Source organism: Rhipicephalus sanguineus, unplaced genomic scaffold, assembly GCF_013339695.2.
Source record: "Rhipicephalus sanguineus isolate Rsan-2018 unplaced genomic scaffold, BIME_Rsan_1.4 Seq410, whole genome shotgun sequence".
Lineage (NCBI taxonomy): Eukaryota > Metazoa > Arthropoda > Arachnida > Ixodida > Ixodidae > Rhipicephalus > Rhipicephalus sanguineus.
In genome coordinates this window covers 1-24,466 of record NW_023615193.1, presented here as the reverse complement: position 1 = coordinate 24,466, position 24,466 = coordinate 1, and the positions used below count along the sequence as shown (strand labels likewise).

Genomic DNA, 24,466 nt, shown 5'->3' with positions numbered 1-24,466 from the left:
GCGCGGCGACGGTGCTGCCACCTGTAGCCCGATCTCGCGGCGAATACGACACCAATACACAGCCCTCTCGAAAGTCGCACTCACTGATCTTATTACAATGCGCATGCAGCCGAGCAAGCCCATTTGCTTCTGCACACCATGTTAGGTATACGTACGAGCAGTTAAAATCGCGCTAACATAACAGAACAAACCGCCATTTGAGAACGTGCAGGACGTACGCGCACATGCAAACACGACGTGCTAGCAGACGACGCAGGGAGCAATAGGCGCGCTTCAGCCAGTAGCCGCCAGGCGGCGACTCCGCTCGATCTCGCGGCCAATAGCTGGTGGTCACGTGAGAGTTTTGTTTTTTCATGTCAAGATGGCAGCGCGCACGAAACGCGATTGCGGCTAGTTTGTTTACGCTGAACCGCCGTACGGAAGGCACGTCCTGGACGCTCGCACCGTCAGCGTGTGCACGTTGTCCGCGTCAGTCGCCCTTGTTATCCCAAATAATCTACCCCCCCACCCTACGTTTATGGTTTACGCTTCAAAGAACTGCTACTGGACGGAGAACCTCGTCTGTCACCATGCCGGCCGTTCGCGCTGTGTACGGCCGTACGAGCTCCGGCGGCCGAGACGATCTATTCTTTCTCAATTTCCCACGTGAGAAAAAACAAACTGCTCAGTGGATCGCTGCTGTGAATGGAAGTAATTTCGAGCCTTCAAGAACCACTGTTCTCTGCTCGAAACATTTTCGTGACAGTGACTACCATCGGAGTTAATCGCTAATGCGTGTAATGGGAACTCCGCTAAAATCTGCTCGAGTAAGGCCAGGCGCGGCGTCGTCCATCTTCGTTTATGAACGGAGGGAATCGCAGGCAGCGAGAGCAGCATTCTCGAGGAGGCGAAAACATGAGGTGAGATGTCGAATGTTGGAGCTTATTATGCCTCGTGTACAAAAGAGGTGTTCATGAGGCCATTGTACTCTGCGGAGGTGGATGACCAGCGAAGCTGAGGACGTTATTTCAGATAAGCATTTTTACCGAACCAAATGCACTTTGACCGTTTCTATCTATCTATCTATCTATCTATCTATCTATCTATCTATCTATCTATCTATCTATCTATCTATCTATCTATCTATCTATCTGTCTGTCTGTCTGTCTCTGTCTGTCTGTCTGTTCTGTCCGTCCGTCCGTCCGTCCGTCCGTCCGTCTGTCAGACTTGTACAATTACAGAAAATAAGAAACCGTTTACAATTACTTCCTTAACATGTAATTGATTGTAGTTGTCAATTACTGCCCCAGAAAAGTAGCTGAGCAATTACAGAAATGTAATTGATTACCTTTTGCGTACCTTTCCTTCAAAATTTTATTGCCGTAAAACAATAAAACAAGCTTACTCAATCTGCAACGAACTACTTGGCTTGCATAGCAGTCAGAAGGCTGGAGGCTCGCACGAAGGCTGGGAGGCTTACTGTGGCTTCAGTGATATAGTGTTACACGTTACTTTCAACAGGACTTGTTTTTCAAAGTTGTTGTCGCTGAATCTTCCAGGTTTCCTTGTTAAAGGTCAGCTGCTACACTGAGCACTCTTTCAATGCATAGGGAAGGGTGATATTATAACGTAAGAACACCTTGCACACTAGCTCATAGTTGCACAGCGCTTCAGTGATAGTGTCCATGTCCTATATGAAGCATCGCGCTTCGGTGTTGCTGGCACTTGGAGGCAGGTAAGCCCAGGGAAAAGGTGGAAAATAGGCTCTATAGGGACCCCAGTTTAACAGGATGGGGGCTCCCTACAGAGGGGTCGCATATTTTTTGCGACTAGAACTGCCGTAGAAGACTGGTTACAACTTGATTTTGGAAGAAAAAAGTAATGGATTACCAGTAATCAGTTACAAGAAAATGTAATTGAATTACTCAGAATGTTGCAGTTTCGAAAAAGTAATCGGTTATATTACAAAATTGCATGAAAATGTAGTTCATTACAAGTAATCGATTACTTGTAAACGCATTACGTACAACTTTGCTATCTATCAAGCCGCCTACATCTGGGCGCTTTAGTGCTCGACTCCTCAATTGACATGGTGTGCACCAAAATTAGCATAGGAGGACATTAGTGTATGATGAACGTGATTCACAAATCGTGACATGAATAACGTGACTTGCCTGCCACGTATATCGTGAAACCCTGTCCACCAGTCATCTATGGCACATACCCGCATAACACGGCACCACAGGTAATTCACAGTATATAAACTCAGGAACGGCAGAATTCAGTTTGGAAATCTTAACGCGAAAGCGTTAAGGGCTTCGTGTTGCAGAGAAATTGTTACTGGCATTCATGGCAAATATCTGGATGGAAGCAGAGAATAAAAATCGCAGCTTGAGCTGCAATCGAACCAAGGCATTCTGCATGGCAGTCAAGTATTCTACCACAGGGCCACGCTAATGCTTCGAACTTAGGCTACACAAGCATGTCGGGGCAACGCCAATTGTGGTTGCAGTGTTGCCTGTCTGCTTTGATAACAGTGTAATAAACATTGACAACAGAAGCTACAGTCAAGCATTGCTCGAATATGCAGATGAAGGCTACTTGTGTAAAGTTTTTCGTTGCCACAAACAAGAGTCGGCATGAAAGAATCCATGCAGAGTCTTGCTTGGGATTTGTCTAAGTGATGCGTAAGCATTGAGTTTTATTGTAGGTAGCGGCCCTCCCTAAAACGCTGTTTTCGTGTGGTATCGGCATGGTGTCTCTCATCTTCTCTCTAGCACTTGTCAGCATCTCAAACGTTCTCTCATGGCACGTGCATTTCATGACCACCGAAATGCGTGTTTGGCATCAAGATTTAGCATAGTTTGTACTTTCGTGTGTGTGTAAGCTTGCTTGTCGGCTTACATGTCCTGCAGAGGGCTTTTATTCCATTTCCAGGAAATTAAACAGAAGGTTGTCAGAAGTGTTATCTTTCTACATTGTTTTTTCACTGCGTGTACAACGCATTCATTCAGGTAACACATATTCATGTTCCGCATGCATGGGTGTGAGCCTAGTGGTTTCAACATTGTTTTTTCACTGCGGGTACAACGCATTCATTCAGGTAACTATATTCATGTTCCGCGTGCATGGGCGTGTATCCTAGTGGTTAAAGAACTCGCCTTTGGAAAGTATGCCCCGGATTTAAAACCGAGCACCAGAGAGTGTAATAATGTTATCAGTCAGCCCAGCAGGAATAGAATGCCTTTATTCAGTGCCTATGTACGTATACATACCAAAATGTGACGTCACACAAATCCCATGTAGATTGTAAGCCAGATACATAGGTGACGTGACATTCTGCTCTATTGGGACTTCTTTCCGCTCCATTCAGAAGCAACAATTTAGGTAAAATCTGGTAACCGTAGTAGCAATTAATGTTAACACATAGCATTTAACAAACAAGCAATACCTTGTTTGTTCTCATGTCGAAATCAATCTGGTTGCTTGCGCACACGCACCTCGACATAGCAGTACCACTTGCCACAGTCGGTGCAGAAGCCTCTGTTAAGTCCTTCGATATTGGCTGCTGTGTGTGTTTTAATGGTGGTAATTTGTCTTGCTTTAGGGCATCATTGGTAATGGGTTCCGCCAGCATTTCAGGCGAACAGGAACCGTCCCGGTTGGTCTGCTGTTGTAATTGTGTTGAAATGCGTTCTGCTGGTAGCACCTCTTTTTTTTTCGGGGCTTTGCATGCACTTCGAAGGGTGGTGGCGTTCCATCAGTGTCAGCATGTTTAGGACGCAGATGACCGATGTGTCTGAAGCGTAGTTGATTGCGCACTTTCACCATGTATGTCACCACACTGACAACCTGGATCACCGCACCGTCTTCTCACGAGAAGCTTCACCACAGACATTTTTCACCAAAACACGGCCCCCCATAACAAACATGCACTCGTGCTCCCAAAACAAATCTGGTTGCTCTTTTGATTTCTCTTGTTTGTGCTTCATGCTTTTTGTGAAATCCGGTTCAAGCATTGAAAGTCTTAGGCATGGCTGGTGTTCCAAAAGAATTTCAGCGAGTGATTTGCTTGTCACACCGGTTGCTGTGTTCCGGTTGGCCATGAGGAAGCTATCAATACTTTCTTGCACTGCTGGCAGCTTACCCAAGGCCTCATTCTCAAGCACCTGCTTCAGCAAGGCTTTCTTCGTGGTTTGCACTGTTCATTCTGCAGCACCATGGGATGCTGTGTGAATGTGGAACACAAACATATTTCACGCCATCGGTTCTCGTAAAATCGGCAAACTCAGCTGAGGTGAACTGTGGCCTGTTGTCACTCACCAGGATTCCTGGCAAGCCGTAACTGGCAGAATGCCCCGAAATTTCTCTAGGGTTTTTAGTGCTGACGTTGACAACATGAGCAACACTTCATTTTCAGAATGAATCGACCAGTATGAGAACCATGTTTGTCCTTTTCGAGCAAAATCTATGTGCACGCTTAACCAACCTCTGCGCAGGGTATTGCCACGGTTGAAGCGGAACAGGCCTGGCAGCTGGCTGCACTGCTTGAAAAATTTTGCACCTCTGAACATACTGTTTAATGGGCAAATTGATTCCTGGCCACCATAGGAATCTTCAGCATTTTCATGCACCTTGCACCAGGGTGCTCCTCATGTAGCCTGCTTAGCACGCGCTCCCTCAGCTGTTCTGGAATTACGACTCTTACGCCCCACGTCACGCACCCTACTTAAGAGATGGATCATTGCGGCGAACATAGTACAATTTCAATTCGTCTGCATGCTTTCTAGGCCACCCATTGGGCCTAGAATGCAATCAAGCCACACGGCTGAGCGTTAAGCTTCGCTTTGAGAACATTGCAATCTCATCTGTGGTCAGCGTGGCACACTGAAAGACTGACAAGCACTCTGATGCCTCATCGTTCGCAAGTCCTGGTTGGGCCATTGTAGACAAGGCCTCCAACTTCTATATTTTCCCCTTTTCTAAATTTCTGGTGGTACCTGTAAGTGGCAAGCGTCAAGGGCCAGCATTGTATCCGCATGACAGCTACAGTTGGAATATATTATCGAGTCCAAGTACCCGAGTAGTGGCTGCTGAGCTCTGTAGATGGTAAATTCTTGGCCATACAGGTAACGGTGACATTTCTTTAGGCCATAGGTTATTACGAAAGCCTCACGTTCACACTGCACATACTTTTTTCTGCTTCCATTAGCAAATGCGACGCAAAGGCGATTGGTTTTGATCGCCCTCGTCTGTCTTGCGAAAAATCACGGCACCTAAGCCGTACGACGATGAATCGCAAGGCATTACGAGCGATTTCTTGACATCATAGAATGTCAGCACCTTGCTGCTTCTCAGCAAGTGTTTCTTAGCTTTAAATGTGTCACTGCATTTTCTTTCCCTTGAACATTTATCTTTTCTCAGTAGTCCATAGAGCTCTGCTACTATTGAGGTGTTCTTGAGATACCCTAAATTAAAGATTCCGTGTTCCCAAATACATCTTAAGCTCCATAACTGTGGTGGGCTCAAGGGCTTGTAAGAGTGCCCCGTTCTTTGCGCCTGTAGGGTAAATGCCTTGTTCAGTGGCCTTGCGACTCAAATATGTCACAGATTTCTGAAAGAACCGGCATTTAACCGTGTTGAGCGTTATATTCGCTCAGTCTTTGTAAGACACGTTCTAGTGTTTGCTGGCAATCGCCGATGTCAGACCCTCTCATGATCACATCGCCTATGTAACATCCTACGTATTGAATGCTGTGAAGCTCCTCATCCATCATCGCCTGAAAGATTGCGGGTGCACTAGCCACTCCATAGGGAAGGTGCTGAAACTCTACAACCCCAGACAGGTGTTTACTTTCAACAGTGGTCATGACTCTGGAGTGAGTGGGAGCTGTTGATATGCCAAGGACAGGTATAGTACACAAAAACGCGTTTCCTCCTGTTGAGGCAATGTAGAAGTCCTCTGGTCTCAGAAGTAGGTAATGATCTGTTTTGAGAGAAGGGATTACTGTTGTTTTGTAGTCCCCACATAACCGGACGCTACCATTTTTTCTTTACAACAGTGATTAGTGGCGTAGCCCATTTGCTGCTCATCATTTTCCTACAATGCAAATGAAAAAGGCCTAGCGCTGCAAACACACGACGCATGCCCAGTTTTGTGACAATCTTTGCTTGAAGAGAGAGTGGACATGTTTGCTATTCATCAGTTCACTGTTTCCTTGCTTGTACTGGTCGCGAGGTCAACATCCCGTTGCTCGTTGTCGAGTACCTCTTCTGGGCTTTTGATAGGCAGCGGGCAATGCCCTCCTCCAAGAGCACACGCGGTGCTTTCCACTGGACAACAACACAGCTCGCTGGGATAGGGTATGTGTATTTTGCCTTGGAGGACTCTGCCTGAATATGGTTTGTGCACGGCGTGAAAGAGCAATTGTTTGCTGGACTGATGCAAAGCCTTGCAGCTACAGCAGCTGAGTGCATCAGCGAAGCAATATCTGTGGAACGAGCACTTCAGCAATGCTGTTCAGTATACGACCGCCAAATCACCCGGGGATCAGCATCATCTCCCACGTTACCATATGACACAGATTCCCTTCGAGAACTTGTTTGCAGTGTCATGCGTGAGAAACTCACTCGACTTCAGGGAGAGATTTTAGCCACACGTAACGTCCCTCATGGACATGTCAGCGAAAATGTTCGCCAGGCAGCACAGCTGTTTGTGCCAACGTTTCCCGAAGCTCCCGTGCTGACTTATGCACAAGCACTGCAACTACCTGCGCAGCCCATGACGCATCGCTACACTCCAATCTCGGAAAACTGCTGCGCCAGTTCCAGGGACCACCGGCATAACGAGTGCGTACGAGTTGACAAGGCCCTGAATGAATAAGTAAAGTCAAGCGTCTGTCCACATCTGACAATCAGCCACTCTGCTTTCACTGTGGTGAAGCAAGTCACTTGTATCGTGCCTATACGTCACATTTGCATGCAACACACTACCCTAAGAAAACTACCGGCTTCACTGCTTTCCACTTTCTTCGTGGCTGGGAAGCTATGACAACATTGGACGCTGTGCTTTACCTACTCACTGTTCTAACATTGCCAGTCATGTTGGTGAATTCGCTCAACGTCCCGAAGAAGCACACTACATATCCGCTATCAACAACACAATGATGCCCACCATTATAACTTTCGCCGTCAAGACGTCACATACCAACCTGGCGATAAAGTACGGGTGTGGACACTAATCCGCCAGTGTGGTTGTTCAGACAAATTTTTCCACTGCTACTTTAGCCCTTATGTGATTGTCCAACAACTCAGCGACGGTTCTACGGGGTACTTCCTGAAAGCGAAAGACCATCCGCTGCCCAAGACGTTCGCGCCTTGGGCACCTCACACATTGTGAGAGATGCCAAGGCATCTCTTACATCTTATGGTTAAAGCCGTACTGCTCCCGCTGACAGCAAAGCTCTATGTGTTGCTCATCATCTACCTTTTAAGAACGAAGCTGTTCTAGCTTCGCGTAAATAATGTGACCGTGCCCGAAAACTATCATGAACGGGTAGGTGCCACACAATTTGGGCGTATCCCACTACTCACTGCTATGGTGTGGCCTGTAATAATCCTGAAGGGTGAGAGAATGAGTACAGAGAAATAGAGAGAGAAACAAAGAAGGATACGGAAAGAAAGAGAAAAATTCTTGCTTAAAAGAATTCTTCACGAGGCGGTATTCGAACCCGCGGACCCTTGATCCGAAGGCGTGTTTCTAACCACTCTTATCTAGGCATGCTAGCAGCATAGCATAGCCTTGTATAGTATAGTGTAGCAAGAGGGTGTGAGTAAGAGCGGCGATGGGCCTGTGCTTAGCTGTGCCAACCTTTGCGCGACTTAGTGCAAACTGCTTGCATTTTCGTTTGAGTCTCTCCATGTGGCATTCTCCACTTTGTGTAATAGTTCAGCATTGAGGCGATGCTTTTTAGGAACGGGAGTAATGCCATGACCCTGACACAACTTGGAGCGGCTTGGTGCAGTCGCCGAAGAAGACAACGATGAGGTGTCTTAAAAGATATGAGTAGTGCCGACCAAATGATCTTGTGTGGTTTTGTCCGTGACATATATATATACTGTGACGAGGAAGGGTGACACTGAGGTTCAGACATGCTGGCAGCTAGTGCAAAGTAGAGAAAGAAGATGCAGATAAAAGAACAGCTGGCCGAGGAATGGGTACTGTCTCTGTGTTTCATTTATAACAATGGCGCGGTCTATCACAGAAACCAAAGCTGAAGCGGCCTTTCCTTGTGGGTCGTCGGCATTGCACATCTCTCTATCAAAGGAATGCTGTTCATGCTTCCTTGGCAAGAGCCAGCAACGTGATCGCTGCTGCAGCTACCCATCACACCATATTCGTGGACAGTGTCCATGCCTCTTTGGTGGTTCCAGGGTACGACCTGACAGCCGATCACACTTTCCATTGCAAAAACCTCTCACCCAGGACTCTTCTATTGTCTGAACCTTCAAGGGATGCCGTCCAGGCTTCCTTGGTCATGGATCTCGCTGCCGTCAGTGCTGCTACCACAGCACACTCCGTGGACGTCAACCCTGGCTCTTTGGGCGCCTCACCCAACAGCACCACGGAGCTCATGCACGCCATCACACAAATGACGCAAAAGCTTGACCGCTTAGTGTTGTTGACCTCGTGCGTCCGGCCTGCTGCTCTACCATATCCTTCTCACCTTCCAGAATTCTGCAGTTTCCAGGACAACGCTGTCCGGTGGATTCAGACTGTCAACAATCTCGGCATGCCTTGCCTGGCAGGACAGTCAAAATGGACTTGTGGCCATCAACCGCCTTCGTGGTGGCGCCGACGCATGGCATAAATATGAAGGCATAGAGCAAGAGTCCTGGCCGGAATGGAACACCAGGTTCGTAGCTGTGTTTGGCCCTCTTCCACATGCCTGCAACCCTCTCCCAACTGCAGAAGAGAATGGGAAGCAACACACACCTCGACGCTAAAGCTGTGCCCTGAGGCCCCATGACACAGCGCTTCTCGGGCAGCCCTTCCTCAGATGTTGGCCTCAGGAGCTGCACTTTACTGTATGGTTGCGATAGTATTCGATGACATGGCATCAATGAGAGAGGCTGTGACCACTCTGATTCCAGTGCAGTTCGAGGAGCTAATGCCAGGTTCGCCTTCACTGAGACACTTGCAGATGTGAGCTTCTCATGCCTGAACGCCTCCGATGAAGGACGAGAAAGAGCCCACAGCATCGAGTATGAACAGCGCATCAAACCGGGACAGAATACAAAAAGAAGCACACATACACAGCGCTGTGTATGTGTGCTTCTTTTCGTATTCTGTCCTGTCTCGGCGTGCTCTTTCACGCTCAGTATGTACCAACTCGCCCGCCAATAATCAGTGTCCCATAGCACCCATTGCCATGCTTACCGACCCATTCAAGCCTCCTGTGCTGCTTCAAGAGCAGTCATTTACCGAATGGTGCAGGATCACCTTGTGCTGAGTGAGACACGTAATGTAGCAGAGGCCGCATTGACCCTAGACACCTATTGAGAAAATGCCAGGACATGCTTGTGTCTTCTCGGTGAGCATGGAAAAAGTCAGAAAGTGGAAACTCAAGAACAGCGAGAAGCGTCAGATAGTCAGAGCAGCTGTTCTGAAAGGAAAGGACCCCCAGCACTTGATGGCATACCAGCAAAGCATAGACAGAATGGACTAAAATGTGTCGAACATGCAGGCGTTTAGTGAGAAGGTTCCCCGAGATGAACGCAAGAAGGTTCCCTGGAAGCTAATCCCACTTCCTCTTGACAGAATATCAATCACGAAGAGGCCTGTACTGGACTCCAAAGCTACGGCACCCAAAGAGCCACCTAGACCGTTTTCAGAGCTCTCGGGCATCGATGAAAAAGAGAGTGAGCGCCTGGTTGATAACATGGAAAATTTTGCTAAAGAACAGGATTTTTAGTGCCTCCTAAGCCAAGGAAGATTCGTGACAAATGTCCTGACCGTCTTCCTGGTGTTGACTTTCATGCTGATGTAACCGAAAAAAGCACCGACAGACCTTGCCACCCACAGTGCCTCCTCGGATCCTGATCTGGCCTCCTCCAGGCATGCCACAACTGCCGTAACCTCCACGACAAATCCAAAGCTGGCCACTGGATGCACGTTTTACAGTTCCCATGATGTCGCAGCATGGCCGAGACTGACCACCGCGATGCAGCCAGTGTCGCCCATTAGAGACACTTCTGGCAGATCCCCAAACCAAGTTGCAACGTGGTGGCACCAACCTCTGCGATGCAACCAGCACCGCCAGTCAGAGGCATGTCGGCAGCTCCATGCTTGCAATCAAGGTAGAGTGTGATGACGAAGAGCAACAGCAGGGTTCAGGCGTGCAGGCAGCTAGCATGAAGTAGAAAAAGCAGCAGCTGGTTCAGGAACAGGTGTTATCCTCTGTGTCTCGTTCTTCACAATACCGATATGTGATGTCACATGACTGCTATGCAGATTTTCATCGAGATATACAGGTGGTGCGACATCCTGTGCTATCACAGAGAAAAAATTATTTTATTTTATCCATATTTCGTTATTGTGGCAATCATCTCCTCTGAAAAGGGATTTGTAGTGCTCTTGTTGAGTCGGCATAGAAGTGCGTTGGATGTAAAAGGAACACGTGGAATGCCTATATAAAGACAAAGGTATTCTCGCAATTAATTCCAGCACTGCAGAGATCATTTAGCAGTATTCACGTTTATTTTCAATTTCAATGGAGTAGATTCACATAAACATCTACCAGTATACTATATTATTGTAATAGGCATCCCCAATCAATGTGCATAAAACAGTATGTAATAGGTTGAGTCTTTGAGCAACATTGATGGCAATTACTAAAGGCTAGGTACAGCATCAGAAAAACATAAGACCAGGCGATTATAGAAAAGTATGTGTGTTTTCACCAGATTTTAATTTATGTCTGAAAAGTATTTATTTTAATAATTGCCATAAGTTCCTGTTTTGGTGTGTATACGTTGGTAACTCATCTTTTCATACTCTATTTCAGATTCTTGGACAGTTGCTCTCTGGAGATGCAACCATCGGGCACACGCCAAGACCAAGTCAATGTAGCAAAAGAGATCATGTAAGAGGGCTTTTATTTATTTTCTCCAGCAATAATCTTTGGCCTTAACACTCGCAACAACTGAAACCAATTTATTTCAGGATGACATTGCAGCAGAGCCAGTACAGCAGGCAGCAGTGGCGCTGGCTTGTGAGTTGGGACAAGCTGTCGAAACATCACCAGAGCCAGCATGTGACCCGGGCCTTGGCACAAACAAATTTGTTCAAGTGCAACTACCAACCCACCACAAAGCATCACAAGCAATGGAATGAAAATTGTGGCAACAATTGCTACACAAACAGAACTACACGCTGTTTCTTCAGGTATGTTTCTACATTTGCCGTAAGATAACAAGTACTCATTTTCGCTGCAGGGGAACCATATCAACGAATCGGAATGTTACACGAAGTAAGGATAGCAGCTCACTCCTTTAGGATCTGATCTGGCATCACTGTACAAAACACTGGCGTAAGGGAGTACAACTGCTCCTGCAAGCTAACAAACTTTTGTGCTGTCTGTCGCTTCAATGTAAGTATGCGCGAGAGCGCAGCAAGTGCAGTCTGTACAAAGGTATGAGCTGTCTACTGATCTCTTTGAAGATAGCACGCAACTGTGCTCGTTTCATCAAAGTGTAGTTACTCCCCGAGTAACTCGCCCAAGCACATAAACAAACAAGCGTGTTCTACTTCATTGAAGAGGAATGGCGATTATTGTTTCCTTCAAAATCTGCCCGAATAGCAGCTGTCATTATCCGTTTGCTCCGAGGAGCTTGTGCACATGGCACGAGGAGTCGCAGGCGTGGTATGGCTGGTAAGGCATCGTCACCTTTCCGCTGAGCGTCTGCTCTTCGCAGCTTTCATATTCCGCACTGGTTGGACCGGCATGGCTCGCACAATTTTCAGTTTTTACCATCTCGTACGTCATGTGAGGACAGTATGCTAGGTTGGTTATGGTTTTGGTTTTGTGCTTTCTTGCTTATTTAAGATTATTTTTCGATTTGCTCTCAGGAACATGAAGTACATTTACTTGAGCATGGTCAAAAAATTTCCGGTGTTAGCTTTTCAGGCAAGGTAAATGCCTGGGGTCAGAGCCCAGTATCTGTCCTGGAGTAAGATCCTGAATTCCTGTGCTTTCCCTCTAAGCACGAACTCATTACTTGGCTTCTTGCATACCAGTTTCTGTCGTTCCTTCCTGAAGTCTAGGCAAATTTGAAACCTTACCATCCTATAGTCATTGCATTGTATCTTGCCAAGCACTTCCCTTCGACATCATGCACTATGCCAGAGTGTGTGCACAGTATGAAGTCTATTTCATTTTTAGTTTCACCATTGCAGCTCCTCCACGACTATTCTGGTTCTCCTGTGTTTAGTAAAAGGTTTTCAAGCTTCGTAAATTGTTGTGTGAACTCTACTAATAACTCCCCCCTGGTATTTCTGGAACTGATGTCATATTCCCCCCTCTTCTCTAACTGAGGAATCTGACCTTTCTGTTAATGCAATGAACAATAATTTTACAAGTATTATAATATGCAATAATGTGCAATTATAATGTGCAATAGAACTCTGAGGTATTGTCGTGAGACAGCATACTGGCAAGCTCTCCCAGGAATCCAAAAGGCAAAATAGAACTGGCAAAGCTTTCGAAGTTAGTCAATAGGCGTATGATAGCCTACATAAAATGGTATAAGATAGAGATAGTGGAACATGCTCTTAAAGGGATGCTGAAGTGGTTTTACAATTCGGTAAAACTTTGTTGTTAACAAGGACCAACATTATTGTCGATGATGGCGTAATTTTTTCGCTGTTGTGGCAGCAGGAACTTTCAAATACGCGAAAGAATAATTCGTTTTGCTCCCCCCAAGCAAGCGCGCCAAAAGTGTGGGCTTGCAAACAGGCACGTAGCAAGGGGGGGGGGGGGGGGCAAGGGGGTGCAAACAGGCACGTAGGCAATTTCGGGGGGGGGGGCCGGGCCCGGGGGGCCCGGCCCCCCCCCCCCCCCCCCCCCGAAATTCGTCCAGCCTTTTATGTTCCCGGGCAATTTTTTTTTCTTTTTGCCATGAAAAGACTTTCTTTCGAATCATTAGGCCTTGGACCCACCCCCGAAAAAAAATTCTGGCTACGTGCCTGCGTGGAAATGGACTAACCGGAACTACGTCATAGTCGGTAGTTTTGGCCACGGTGGTAGAATAACAGGTGGCCCGACGCGCTGCTCCGCCAATGCACCGCGCGTGTCACGGTGCTCGAGTTGCCGCCGCTTTTCCGCAAGGTGGCAGCAGGTATACTCTGGGCCGATATCTCCACTCCGGCGCATTTGAAAGCATGTGGCCAGCGTGCATCGCGAGCATTTAAACTGGAATTTACATCTTTAACATTTGAGAAAGAGATCCGCGGTGTATTTATTACACCAGAGAGGCCTTGAGCAACACTGAAGAGTTGCCATTGCTTAGAACGAGCGCGCCACTAATGAAAGCATGCAACGCAACCAGCGTTGCAGCGGCGTCTCTTCCTTTCTGCTTGGTCATCTTCGATAAATGTGGAGTCGTCCGTGGGTGGAAGCGTCCGAAGAGCAAGAGCGTTCCTATGCGACGCAACCTTGCGTCGCAAAGTCGCAATCAGCCTTCGAGTCATGATCACAGCCAGATCACGGTGGTCGTGATTAGGTGATCCCACGCCTTAAGATCCGCTCTGATGCGTCGCGTTTGTTGCGCTCTGTCGAACCAACGCGCACGACCGCATCGGTGTTTCAGCTCACTTTGCAAGCTAGAACCATGGCTGAAACCACAGTGGCTCGATCTGTGCCGCTGATGCGGCGGCCACCATGGGACTAAAATGCTTCGCTCCAAATTGCAAATTTGGCTACAAAACGTGCAAAGAAAAGCTGTGTCTTTTCTCCGCGCCGAAAGACGAAAAGCGACTGCAGTTGTGGAGAAATGCAATTCCACGGAAAGACCGCCAGCTACAGTCCTCGGACATACATACGATAACGTGAAAACCAAATGCTTTTTTTTACTCTGTACACTCGCCGATAGAAATTTTCACGCTTTTGAAAAAAACAATACGCGCGCGTCTTGCAATCGGCACCCTGTGACAGTCATATCGGGACTACCCGCGCCGATTAAAAAATTTTAAGCTTCATAAAGCCTGGCGCTCTTACTTTTGCGGTCGAAGCTGGCAGACAGCCACTACAAGCTAGTAAAAGCACAAACAACCGTTTAAAACCACAAAGTTAGCTAGAAAAACTGGTTTTTACAGCCCAGCGAGAGCTTGCAATGCGCGTCTTCGGCCCAAAAACTCGTCGCGAACCTAGCGGCGGCCGCGAGCAACTCGAGCAGTATGGCGACGCGCTCGCGGCGCTCGATGCGCCACCTGTTTATTCTACCACCGTGGTTTTGGCGGAGCCATGGCCTCTGTGACTACTTCTGGCTGCGCGCCATTGGTGGAACTGATCGCGAAGGGCCATGCTTTACAGAGCTGATGGCGCCGATGACGCGGCACACCGAAGTTGACGTCACCGCCTTCGCTCAGCAGTTCAAAAGCCCTTGCGGCTGCAGCGCTCTTTTTTTGCAAGAAATGTCATTTGCGTTCACTTCTGTGAACTCTTACATTGGTTTTTGAAATCAGCAGGATCAAACTATGATTACACATTCCAAGTCATTTCTTTAAAAAAGTGCTTCAGCTTTCTTTAAGAACAGACATAAGCTTAAAAGTGATGAAGAGGAAAACTGGTCACAGGCAAGAACCAGATGTATGCACTAAGAGCCAAACAAGGAAGGCCATATTATTATCAATATACGAATAAGATAGTTAAGTAGCTGACGAATTCCACAGAATTCTACAGAGTAAGGAAAGCCTTAGAATGGAATGCAAAGAGGCAAAGCCGCTGGTGACGATCAACTTACAGCAGGTTTTCAAAAGCGGGGACAGATTCTGCCAGAAAAAACTGACCATCCTTATACGAAGTGTCTATTGACGGTGCGGGTATCGGAATCTTTCAAGATTGCTAACATCGTCTTAATCCTTAAGAAAGGGGCGTCATGGAGTTGAAAAATACAGGCCGACCAGCTTGCTGTCTGTTGTCTACAAGCCATTTACAAAGGTAATAGCTGATAGAATTAGGACCTCCTTAGAAATCAGTCAACGAAAGGACCAATCAGCATTTTTATTAAGTCTCTCGATGCACGGAAGGTTATTTTTTATTGCAACTAGTCGATTAGTAATGGTTAATTGTACTCAGAACTCTTGACGCCATCGGGATTCATTTCCCGATGACACCTTTTTCGGTACTGCCGGCCTTTTAATAAAAAGAAATTCAATCCTGTCTGCATTTTATACACTTGCTGGGCAAGAAGTCGGAATTGCCAATCCTTGCCTAAGGGTCTCATTGGAGGGGCCGTAACTATTAGTGCAACAAAAGTATGCAATATGTTTCAATGATTGTGAAAGCTGAGGTGGAGGAGAATAAGTGGACAAAGTTTAAGAAATATAAAAAATGGTTTTTTTTAATTGTCAGAAGTTTCCATTGTTCGGTGTTTTCTTGAACTTAGCCCGATCGTATCTCTTTACTGAAAAGTTATATATATTGCTGCATTGCTCAGTTTTTCCGAGTATGGGCGTCCAGTAGGGCGAGGCGACGAATGGCGACGGGGCTGAGGTGACCGGGAGCGACGATGTGTGGGGACGGCGAACGGCTGGAGCGTCGGACCGATGTCGTCGGAGCCTCATCGTATGGTGCACCGTCGCGAGCGGGAAAATGCAGGGTCGGTGGTTGTCGTCACGTCGATAGCCAGCAAACGAGCGAGATGGAAAGGTGCGGAGAACGACAGTAGCGGGAAAATGTCCTACACCGTGGCAACGAAAGCAGATCGGCTTGTCGTCCTGCGTTCTCCACTGGACAGGGTCACGATAGCGGCCGAAACATTTCCGGTGCACGAGGAGGCGTTATGGAACCTGACACGAGGTTCTGTCAACGAACATACCGGCTGCAGTCCGACATTTGCAAGCTCCTCCTCACAACCTGCTGGATCAACGAGATCGTTGGTCGAGGTCATCAGATGGCCGCGTCAGGAAAGATGATGGCGACGCCGCCTCGATTTCTCGGCGCACGATGCGAACTACGCTCTCATTGGTAGGCGGTTGACCGCATGGCGGCTGAAGGTCCTCGCAGGATGATGTAGCGGGCCGTGTTCGGAAGTCGCATGAAATGCTGGGCAATGCGGCGACTCTTCAGCTCTTCGAACCGGCGGCACTCTTTGATGATGTCGTCCACGGTTGAGCAGTCTTTAGACACAAGTAAATTAAACGCGTCGTCCGCAATTCCCTGAGCAAATGGCTTACTTTGTCGCCCTCGGACATGTTGGCGTCGACACGACGGCAAAGGGCCCAGGACGTCAAGGATGTAGGAGACGTATGATTCGGTGGAAGTTGTGCCCGACAGGAGAGTTCTTTAGAAGCGCCCGCTGGCGTCCGACGGCTCTACCAAATAGGTCGCGAAGCTTCTGTTACAGGCATCCCAACTTGTTAAGTCAGCTTCATGAGCCTGAAACCACGCGCCTGCTGTTCCGCAGAGATAGAAGTCAACGTTGGCGAGCATCATTGTAGGGTCCCACCTGTAGACCGCTGCAAACCGCTCGTACTTCGCAATCCAGTCATCGACGTCACGTGGTCGGTGCCGCAGAAGTTACCGGGATCGCGCGGTTGAGTCAATACGACCGGCTGTACCGGCTGTACCGGTTGTACAGGAGTCACGGTCGAAGCGGCAGCAGCAGAGTTGCTTTCTGTTGACATATTGAGGCCGTCCAGGACACGTCCGCTGCGGAGTTCCGTCTTTCGTAGTACCCAGCACCACCACCAAAATGTTAGAATATAGTTAACTGTTTACAGTATGGAATAGTCCAGCAGTCAAGATGGCGGTTGTGTATCTTCAGAACAACAACACGTCGTCTGCCTCCTCTTCGCACACCTCCCAGTCATAGCTGCAACCCCGCTACAATATATAAGATTCTGCAGTTTAGTAGATAAGTATGCAAAGAACGTAATGCGGAATTTTTGTCGCTCTGCTACAAGGCTTTTTTGCGATAAAGATCTTCAAGTAAAGAAAATAACGTTTCCTGATCCAATTTTGAGGTTTTTATAAGAACATCTACACTACACATAAAAACTAAAAATACCTCAGCAGAAGCAAAAACATGCATATATTTAGTTAAAGAAAATTCAGCTACCTAACTTAATATATTTTGTGCGATTAATAACGAAAGTTGGCCAAAACAGCAGAGCGGATGAGCGCTCCACTCCACCTCTTCGTCATTATTGATTTTTGTGCTTCGAAAAAATTTTTGGTGGCAAAACAAATTGCGGATCTCTTCTTTCCACTCATCAGGCAATAATATATAAAATTTTCAACTAAATTTAAGAGGTCGACCAGCCATCGTTTGTTCGATCTTACATGTAATCAACCAGTACTGAAAATGTAATTGATTAAGGCACTTCTAACGTTCAAGCCTGGTTGATGCCAAGGGTAAAAGTATATTTGAGTGTAATTGTCATTTCTGCTCGCCTTAAAGGGCCCCTAAACCCCCTCCGACATTTTCCCAAAGATTTCAAGTAAACAAGCGCATCGCGTGCAGAATGCCGTCGCGATCAACGATGCCACACGCCGCAGCGCTACAGGTCGCGGGCGCGCCACAATTTCGAAAAACAATAGCTTCTCCTTTCCGGTCCCCGCCATTCCCGCCACTGACATGTGTGACATCACCAGTGAAACTATGACGTTATCAGTTTCGATGCTTGCGATTGGCCGAACGACAACCGACGACTTCCGGTTACTCTGCCAACAGCTGTTCGTGCGCACCTTGCTGTTCTTGGTCGTGTTGCCGCTTGCGAATCGACATCTGCGGCCCGTAAGGGCCCGCTCACGCTAGCGGCAAGCCTGCCGCAACGGCGCGGTGCCGCAAAACGTCGGCCGTCGCCGCACGCGCGACAGCAGTCCAACTTGCACGGCAAGCTACGCCGGCAAGCCTCCGAAAAACATGGCCGCAGTGCCAAAAGCGGTTGTCGTCCACCTCGAGTCTATCAAGTGGCCGCCGTGTGCTCTGTAGCGTGTAAGCTCCGAACTGATGCTTCCATTTGCTTTAGATTCATGTCCTTAAGCTTCGACAGCAAAGTATTCGTACCGATTCAGCCCCGTTTTGGAGAGCCATACTCAAATAATCGATGCTGTAGGCTTAGCGAGTCGAGAAGAGCGCTTCCGAATGCTCGGAGGACATAGATTACGCGTTTGTTAGTTGTTTCTAATCCTCCATAGCTGGCGCCACTTGACCTGGCGCCAGCTTGGGGACATTTTATTTGGTTTTACGCGACGCTTTCTTTAATGCTGGACAGACTAAAACGCAACTGCCAAGTCGCTAGCGTAATTACACATCCACGCCTTGCGGTTGATGAGCTCCGTGAACTCATCTCGAGCCGAGGTGGTCTGGCACGGCGTGTCCCTGTACGGGTCCCATCACGTTGGCGATCCTTTGAAGGCCGTGCGCGCAACACAGGGTCCATACCGGCCCGATTCGTAGGGGCACGGGCCGGCACGGCAACAACAGCGGTTAGTCAACGAACAGTGCACCCAGATACCACACAGAGTTGACGGCGAGCTGGAGCGTCGGAGTCGCGGCAACCGGAAGTAGACGCAGCGGTGACGTATGCCACGCGACATGAGGAGGGCAAAGCGGTTTTGGAAGAGGGTAACGTAGGAAAGAGGGAAAGAAGCGATCGTCGCGTTTCGATCATCAAACGTGTGTAACTCCGCTATTAGGGCACTGTTTCGAAAAATTCTCACGGCTACGTGTTCGTTGTAAACTTGAGCGCAACTTCCTCACCTCAACTAAATTTCGACCGCTGGGTGGTTTAGGGGCCCTTTAAAGGGACACTAAAGGCAAATAACAATTGTCAGAGTGAAAGCTCAATGTATGACAACGTCTAAAATGGCAATATTATCAACAGCAGTACCCTACTTACCGAGAAATTAAGCTAAATGTGTCACACGATGAGCGCCTCGAGCGGCACATTTTGGAAATGTTCCCGATGACGTGAGAGAGTTCGACTACAATTAATCACTCGTAATCAAACTAGCTGCAATAAAAAAAGAACCTTCCGTGCATCAAGAGACGTAATAAAATGCTGCTTGTTCGTTTCTTTTTGATTCATGGAAAAAAGAACCTCTTTGGTGTTGCCATGGGGAACGGCGCGCGTCGTTGAAAGGTTCCGATTTCGCCGAACTGCGCTTCGCCCAGCACCCTGCTTCGCTCATGCGGTCACGTCTGAGCAGTAGTTTCAGTATCGCGTACTGCCGCGTGTTTTGCGCGCTCATGAAAGTCGCTCTGACAGAAAATTAGAGAAAATGCCACATGCATGTGATGTTGCCGGATGCCCGAATGGCGCACCGCCACCAGTGCACGCCGCCGCGCAGTAAAGGCAGGCATTGTTGGTCACGGCAGCAGTGACGTGAGAAACACCGCTTTCAGGCGGGTGATTTGAAATGTGCTAACGCGATGCAGACCACTAAAACGTGATTTTATTTCAAAATAAGCACTTCCTTGGCACAAAAGTAGCACAACGAAGTTTCTGGACCGTCATTTCAACAATAAACATTCACTTAATATTTGCCTTTAGTGTCCCTTTAAAAGTAGTCTGTTTGCTGTTGCAAATGTTTCCATTCTTCCTTATTAGCAACCAAAAATTGCTAGCTGTTGATATTGCCTTTGGGGCATTGCAACAGCTTCTTCATAAACTTATTTACCATTTTATACTCATGTTGCAGCCTTATTCATTATGAACTCGTGGTTGTGATAGTGATGTGACCATGTGCAAACTGCTACTTCAGATTGGTTGTTATGAAACGTATGAAATTGACTAGTCACTTTTCTCACGGATTGTCTGTAATTGAGAAAATAATGGACTTCATTGCAACGTCTAAATTTGAATCATCGTGCGGAAATTGTGCTCGTCTTACCAAGGACTGATTCACACTAAGCATTTAATAATCCATCCTTTTGTTTTTACATATCTGTCAGTGCCGAGAGAAACAATATTCAGATAAGTTGCCACAATGCTCGGTAGTCGCACTTTGATTTAACACTGTAAGATGTAAATACTGATTCATAAGTGGCTGAAACACTATCTGGTTAATCTGTGACTGATATCCCTGGTATCATTATGCTTTCATTGAAGCAGTATTTAGACGTTAGTGGGCAATGTGTAAATGTGTCAGCAATATGAAGAATTAGTTCCTTGTGTAATGCACATCATTGCATGGCAATTCTGACCACCAAAAAACATGATGCCATTGTAACCTTTAAAAATGTTACTTATTTCTTTTGCTTTCCAGTTTCCATCACATAAACTTCTTCCACTGATATTTTCTTTGATATGCTTCATGTGTTGGATGGAATATGATGTGGTTCTTTTGCTGTGCACTCTGCAAACAGAAATAGAGGAAGTAGTTTAATGGGCTAGTGCATTTCGGTGCACATTCAAACACATTTGACTCTATATATAGCATCGGAATTGCATCTAGATCAGATTCTATTTTGGGGGGGACCTGGTGTTCGCATTTGTTAAGATTAGAATTTATGTGTAGCAAGATGGGAATTTTCATAAGACTTGCTGTGTTGTGCACAATTGCATAACAGTAGCTTTGGTTTGTGCGAGACAAGGTGATATCTACCTCACTGACATGCGGAACACCCCTTGTGCATTGCCTGCTGCTTTAGTTCAGTTGCATTTGGTGCATGGCACATAATTGCCTTTGTGTGCTTTCGATGGCTTTGCAGGTTCCTTGTCTTTTGCATCCCTGGAGCAGTCCTCTTTGGCGTCTGTACGAGGTCGACTGCAGTCCTGCCAGCAGTGCACCTACGTGACACGGAATAAGGCACACATGAGCAGACACCTTCAGGAACATGTGGGCGAGCCCCCCTTACAGTGCCACTTCTGTCAAGTGGCATTCACTCACAAGTCCAAACTTGTGTCTCACATGCGCACCCCACACAGGAGAGCGTCCCTTCTCCTGTGTCCACTGCAATGCGTCCTTTGTGCAGAAAAACAACCTCGTGAGACACATCCGCATGCACACAGGAGAACGGCCTTTTTCCTGTGTCCACTGCAATGCGTCCTTTGTGCAGAAAAACAGCCTTGTGAGACACATCCGCAGGCACACAGGAGAGCGTCCATTTTCTTGTGTCCACTGCAATGCATCCTTTGTGCAGAAAGACAATCTCTTGAGACACATCCGCGTGCACACTGGAGAGCGGCCCTTTTCCTGTGTCCACTGCGATTCCTCTTTTTCAGTGAAAAGCTGCCTCATTGAGCACATGCGCACTCACACAGGGGAGCGTCCCTTCTCCTGTGAGCGCTGTAATGCATCCTTCATTCGAAAGAACAGTCTCGTGAGACACATCCGCACGCACACTGGAGAACGTCCCTTTTCCTGTGTCCTCTGCAATGCATGTTTTTCACGGAAACACCACCTCACGGTCCACATGTCCCATCATCATGGAAGCAAAAGGCCATGAACGTGAGGGACCTACAGGGATCCCTGAAAGAGCCAGTAAAGAACTTTGCTGTCTAAAATTTGTGATGGAAAGATAACTCAGCACTTGTGTGACGTGAACTTTTTGCGAGCAAGTGCTGCAAAAAAGAAGTTCCCACTTCGGCTGATTTTTGGTTTCTTGCTCGGCCTTCCGTCCCTTCAAGTACCTGCAGCGCCCGAAGGCATTATTGCAGGGGGAATACACAGGGTAACATATGCTTACATAAATGGATAAATATGAAAACAAGATCAACAACAACAAAAAAAAAAACTATGAGCGTAACAGTATGTCTCTGAACGAAGTTTCAGTGCGGCAGTCAACAATCTCCTGTGGAAGCTGATTCCACTGGGAGATTGTGTGTGGAAAAAAACGAGTATTGGTATACGTTTGTTCTGCAAAAACTTTCTCTTATTTTTAGAGGGTGGTCACTTCTGTGAGACAAGAAATGGGGAGGTAAAATGTAAGATTCTTTATCTATTTTGACCAAGCCATGAAAGATTTTGAAAAGCATTTCTAATGTTTTTTCTACGTGTACTTAGTAATTCCCACCCCAACCTATCCTTTATTGCAGTAACACTAAACGTGAAGTCATAGTTAGAACTGAGAAAACGGGCTGCACGGTTTTGTACCAGCTTGAGCATATTACATAGGGTTTTACTCTGCGGGTCCCAAGCCACACAAGCATACTCGAACATAGGTCTGACGTTCGAAAAATAAAGTAATTCTCTGATTTTGGGAGGAGCTAAGCGGAAGTTTCGTTTAACAAAATTTAACATTCTACAGGATTTCACTGTAATATACTCAACGTGTTTAGTCCAAGTAAGATTTGATGAAAAATGAACACCAAGGTATTTATAATCAGTTGCTCGCATTAGCTGGACAGAGTCTAATGTGTAATCAAACAGGTGTGGATCGTGTTTACGAGTGAAGGAGACTCATTGACACTTACTAGGGTTCAGAGACATGCCACCTAACACACCAGTGCATGATACTATCTAAATTGTGTTGCAAGTACTCATGGTCAGAGACAGATCTAATGCAATGGTAAATCACACAATCATCTGCATACAGGCGTACTTTGCATGAAACATCTCGAGCAATATCATTGATGTACACTAGAAACAACAGAGGCCCCAGAACTGATCCTTGAGGGACTCCCGAAGTAACAGTAACATATTCAGATTGGGAGCCATTAATTACTACACGTTGCATGCGATCTTGTAGGTAACACTTAATCCACTCAACCAATGCAGGAGTAATACCGAGCGATACCGAACGTAAGATGGCGTCAGCTGTTACGTCATGGCGCCCAGCCAATGACAAAGCAAGGCTTCCTCCTCGTGTCACTTGTGACCGAACGGCTTGGAGAGAAAGAAAAATTCGGGAAGGGTTAGGCACTAGTGACATAAGCAAATGTGCCTCAGCACATGCGCAACTGCCCTAGTGGTAAAGTCGCGAAACACCTCTTGATAACGGAGGCTCGTTCGGGCGATATTGGTTGTCCCTGTAGTCCCGGCCACACTCGGAACGGCAGAGGGTAGCACAGCTAGGAAAATGAAAATAGGGACCGCGCAGCCAAAATTGCAGCATCGCAGGACCAAGGCGGCGTTTCATAGTGCAGAGAAACAATCGAAGAAGTAGGTGCTGCGTCAAGTTGCCCATGGGCAACATTACATCACTTTGGGGTCGAGGAGGACTGCACTGGCGCTTAGAGGGGCGCGTGAATGGATTTTTGAAATGGTGTGTCTGCGCGGCGCCCATGACTGGGATACTCGCAAAATGTGAAGGCTGCCGTCATCTGTGCAAATAAGGAAGCTCATTTTTAGAGGTGTTAATAAAAGGTCCTAGCCTGTTCACTGGCCCGATTGGCGGTGACAGTGAAAGCTTGATTTAAGGCTGTCAAAGATGCTTAGTTGGGCAATTCACAAGGGAGAATGGCACGAAGTCGTGGTAGGGAAGAGGAGTAGTAGAATATAAGATAAAATAGAGAGACCAGCTTCTCGGAAGTCTTGGGTTCTATTCCCAGTGCTATTCCCATCACTTTTTCTAATCGGCAGGTTAGGCACCCCAGCCTGGTGGCAGTTTTATAGGTACTCATTTCTCGAAAAGGTGGATTCTTCTTTTCTCTAACTTTCGCTTCGTTTACCCTTTTGTGAACGATGCTGAGCCTTGCTTGCTTATGGTTTGCAGAAAGATAAGTCTTTATCATTTTAAATCACTACCATAGGCGTGCGCAGGGTTCCTCATCAGGGGGTGGGGCGAAGGTTTGTCGCAGCGTGCCCCCCCACCTCCCTACTAAGTCAATGTATGGGGCAGACTTTGCCCCCCCCCCTCCTAGATGACTAGGGGGCGGCCCCCCCCAAGCAACATTTTATCCTTGGCAAAATGTCGGCCTGACGTCGCTGGCCAACTGCACTGTCGTTGGCCCAACCTTGGCACCCGATGTAGGGCCGGTCTCGGGGATTGACATTGGCCTCATGTGGGCCTGCGTCGGCACCCAATGTAGGCCCGTCCACCGTGGCCGACGAGGCCGAGTGCATGCCGCTCGCGGGTTGACTAATGCCCGACCTTACATAAGCGTCGATTTACCGACGGCCGTGGGTCGGTTGCGGACGTTTTTCGCTAGTATTGCTCTGCTTTTTTTTTCTTTTTTTTTTGTGCGTGTTCTAACAAAACGCATCAATTGTTTTTCTGGTGTGTTGATGCGTGTCGTATTTAATGTGAACGGGCAGTTTATAGAGGCGTTTAACTCTATCTGAATTAATTACGGGCAGAGTGTACATGTAAGACG

The 24,466-nt window shown here is 47.3% G+C and overlaps 1 pseudogene; it reads left to right on the top strand.

Annotated features, from left to right (window-relative positions):
• Positions 1–361: 361 nt before the first annotated feature.
• Positions 362–21,829, top strand: LOC119377220 (gastrula zinc finger protein XlCGF8.2DB-like; annotated as a pseudogene).
• Positions 21,830–24,466: the final 2,637 nt, after the last annotated feature.